Source organism: Mustela putorius, unplaced genomic scaffold, assembly GCF_011764305.1.
Source record: "Mustela putorius furo isolate JIRA1106 unplaced genomic scaffold, ASM1176430v1.1 tig00000281_pilon_pilon_pilon, whole genome shotgun sequence".
Taxonomy (NCBI): Eukaryota; Metazoa; Chordata; class Mammalia; order Carnivora; family Mustelidae; genus Mustela; species Mustela putorius.
The window spans coordinates 33114692-33119378 of record NW_025421343.1 but is presented as its reverse complement, the minus strand read 5'-3'; positions in this window follow the sequence as shown (position 1 = coordinate 33119378).

Sequence of the window (4687 nt, the reverse complement as noted above, 5' to 3'; positions counted from 1 at the left end):
AACTAAGCAAATAAGAAGTTATAGGAATGGTAAGTGCCATAATAAGGAAAAAATGAAGGATGTTGTGAAAACACATAGCAGGGCATCTTGGAAGGATGGGAAATGGGGAAAAGTAATAAGGTATTACAGACTGAATTATGTTAACCCAAAATTCATATGATTAAATTTTAAACCCCAAATCTCATAATGTGACTGTATTTGGAAATAAGTTTTTTAATGAGGTAACTCAGGTTAAAAGAAGTCATTAGGTAGGCCTTTATAAAAGACAACTGATTCTGTCCTGTCCTTTACAGGTAGATGAAATTAAGACACAGACATCCACAAAGGGAGACCATGTGAAGACACAAGGAGAAGGCAGCCATCTACAAGCCAAAAAGTGAGACCCTCAGAAGAAATCAACCCTGCTGTTACTTTAATCTTGGACTTCCAATCTCCAGAATTGTGAAGACATAAATACTTTGCTGTTTGAGATACCCAGTTTGTGGTTGAATCCCTATTATTGCAGCTCTCACAGACTAATATAATACATGGAGTATGACAATGGAAGCCTGCAGAAACATGTGACCATACACCTGAAACTGAAGTATGAAGACTGAAGTATGAGGGAAGAAGCCAAGAGGCCAAAATAGAAAGTCAATGCCATATAAAGACTCCACCCCCAAACTACTAGAACTCATACAGCAATTCAGCAACGTGGCAGGATACAAAGTCAATGTGCATCAATCAGTGGCTTTCTTATACACTAACAATGAAAATATAGAAAGGGAAATTAGAGAATCAATTCCATTTACTATAGCACCAAAAACCATAAGATACCTGGGAATAAACCTAACCAAAGAGGGAAAAGATCTGTACTCGAGGAACTACAGAACACTCATGAAAGAAATTGAAGAAGACACAAATAGATGGAAGACCATTCCATGCTCTTGGATCAGAAGAATAAACATTGTTAAAATGTCTATACTGCCTAGAACAATCTATACTCTTAATGCCATTCTGATCAAAATTACACCGGTATTCTTCAAAGAGCTGGAGCAAATAATCCAAAAATTTGTATAGAATCAGAAGAGACCCCAAATCGCTAAGGAAATGTTGAAAAACAAAAATAAAGCTGGGGGCATCACGTTACCTGATTTCAAGCTTTATTACAAAGCTATGATCACCAAGACAGCATAGTACTGGCATAAAAACAAACACATAGACCAGTGGAACAGAGTAGAGAGCCCAGATATGGACCCTCAACTCTATGGTCAATTAATCTTCGATAAAACAGGAAAAAATATACAGTGGAAAAAAGACAGTCTCTTCAATAAATGGTGGTGGGAAAACTGGACAGCTATATGTAGAAGAATGAAACTCAACCATTCTCTTACACCATACACAAAGATGAACTCAAAATGGATAAAAGACCTCAATGTGAGACAGGAATCCATCAGAATCCTAGAGGAGAACATAGGCAGTAATCTCTTCGATATCAGCCACAGCAACTTCTTTCAAGATATGTCTCCAAAGGCAAAGGAAACAAAAGCGAAAATAGACTTTTGGGACTTCACCAAAGTCAAAAGCTTCTGCACAGCAAAGGAAACAGTCAAAAAAACAAAGAGGCAACCCACGGAATGGGAGAAGATATTTGCAAATGTCAGTACAAAAGGTTGATATCCAGGATCTATAATGAACTCCTCAAACTCAACACACACGAAACAGGCAAACATATCAAAAAATGGGCAGAAGATATGAAAAGACACTTCTCCAAACAAGACATACAAATGGCTATCAGACACATGAAAAAATGTTCATCATCATTAGCCCTCAGGGAGATTCAAATTAAAACCACATTGAGATATCACCTTACACCAGTTAGAATGGCCAAAATTAACAAAACAGGAAACAACATGTGTTGGAGAAAATGTGGACAAAGGGGAACCCTCCTACACTGTTGGTGGGAATGCAAGTTGGTGCAGCCTCTTTGGAGAACAGTGTGGAGATTCCTCAAGAAATTAAAAATAGAGATTCCCTATGACCCTGCAATTGCACTCCTGGGTATTTACCCCAAAGATACAGATGTTGTGAAAAGAAGGGCCATCTGTACCTCAATGTTTATAGCAGCAATGGCCACGGTCGCCAAACTATGGAAAGAACCAAGATGCCCTTCAACGGACGAATGGATAAGGAAGATGTGGTCTATATACACTATGGAGTATTATGCCTCCATCAGAAAGGATGAATACCCAACTTTTGTAACAACATGGACAGGACTGGAAGAGATTATGCTGAGTGAAATAAGTCAAGCAGAGAGAGTCAATTATCATATGGTTTCACTTATTTGTGGAGCATAACAAATATCATGGAGGACAAGGGGTGTTAGGAGAAGGAAGTTGGGGTAAATTGGAAGGGGAGGTGAATCACGAGAGACTATGGACTCTGAAAAACAATCTGAGGGGTTTGAAGTGGCGGGGGGGGGGTGGGAGGTTGGGGTACCAGGTGGTGGGTATTATAGAGGGCACGGATTGCATGGAGCACTGGGTGTGGTGAAAAAATAATGAATACTGTTTTTCTGAAAATAAATAAATTGAAAAAATTTTTAAAAAATTGAAAAAGATTTAAAAAAGTATATTATAATCATTTTATATGATAAATATTAAATGCTTGTTATAAATGCCTCTGAAAAAAAAAGTCATTGCTACTTATCATAAAACCTTACATTTGTATATATTCCAAGTTCTCTGGAAGCATACATTTACTTCTTTTGTCCTCACAATAGACTTGAGGCAGTTTGATGCATCTGATTTGTTAACCATCCCTATTTTACAGAGATCAAAACTAAGTTCTGGACAGATACATGAAAAAGAGTGGCATGGAGCTGAACTTGCCTTACCCAAGCTAGAGTGAAGATCTTAGTGAAGAAATAAAGCTACCCTTTGTATTTGCTACTGAATATACTTTAGCTTTATTGATGTCATTGGAATGGGGAAAAAAAATAAATTCTCAGGGTAATCTTCTAACATGCAGAAATAGCTAAACCATACAAGAAAACCAGTTTGGAGGAAGAGGAAAGTGTACAATTTGAAAAAGAAAATGGTTGTATGTGGGCTTACAGATGAGTTAGGCCAGCAGATAAAAATGGAAACTGAGAATGACAAATGTTTTGGAGGGACTGCGGGTGGTAAGTGAATTTAGCGAAATCTGTGTGTTCTTTTCAAGGAAGGACGGAGAGGTGAACAGTGAATCAGAACTTCTCCCCTGGTCCTTAAACGTCTTCACCAGCAATTTAAGCAGTCTGCATCCCACACCTAGGACATCCTCCTTGAGGTCAAGCCTGAGTTGAGTTCTTTGAGATGAATCTCCACCACATGAGGGCTCCTGACAAGTTGACAAAGTGAAGTCAAAATGGTGTTGCAACTGCTCTGACACAATCTGGGGGGGAAGAGGGGCATCAGGTAACTATCAAGCATTCTTTAAGCACTGCATCAGTCTTTTCTTATCTAGATAGGGCCTCATTTAATGTGAGAGTTAAAGAAATGAATTAGAGGGGAGGACTCATGCCTGGTAATGCGTTGTGTCTGGCATAGAGCAGGAACTGGGCAAACAGAGGTTTTTGCCCGGTGAATTTAGCGAAATCACATTTTAGGGAGAAAGGAGCTGCTTCCAACTTGGAAGCTGCAACATGGTTTAGGTACCATCAAACTTCCTTACCACTCTTAACTGTGAAGAGAAATGCATCAATAACAAATTAACATTTTCATGACTATATGTTCCTCAGAGCAGAGTAAGATAGCAGCTGGCAGCACCCAGCTTCACCCTGAGATGAGCAAGCTAAAGTTAAAAAAACCAAGTAGTGTCAAGTAAATATATTTGAGCCTGTCACTGGAAAGTTCCTAATAAGGTTTCCAGGTGATTCATTTGGTGACGGGAAGCATCTGACTCACCAGCCTGCCCTTGCACACATCTACAGATTTGATGGACAACTGGCCTCAGCTAATGCTTTTTCAGAGCACTCCAAGGTGTTCTTCACAGGGCATCAAAACCACAACAATGACTCCACTGAGAAATGATAAGACCCCAAAATAACAACTGTATCATCCTCACAAAGACAAGAGCACTGGAAAGATGAGAACTAGTATTGTCCAGAAAGAGAAAAGTGCTGTTTTCTCAAGTCATTAAGGGGTAAACACCAGAACCACAAGATTCCCCCTGGAGTTCATGTCAGTGGGCTGCACATGACTATACAGACATCACATGCCACATTACAGGGAAATGTCACTAAGCCAAAGGATCTCAGACAGGGCATCCAGTAAATTCTGAGCAAAGCTAGTGGCCGCATCTGACTGGACTCCAAAAGCAAAGCATTTGGGAATGTGACCTTGCTACATGAAACCTCCAGATGGTAAATGGGAGACAGTCTGCCAATCACAGCTGAAAGGTTCTAGTGGACACCCTGTGGAAGTGTGGTATCTTCCAACCACATCCCATTGCTTCTGTCTACACCCACACAGGTTGCACCATACGAGGCACTCCCTGATATTGATGCATTATTTGATTTTTTCTAAAATAATGCTTTTAAGGCTATTCAAATGTTCTGCCTCCCTACCTAAATTTTAAGCTCTTCTTCTCCAATTCCTCATATTCTCCTTTCCTTCTCCAAACCCTAGTTTCAACCTTAACCTCATCACAGGGCACTATACAAAAA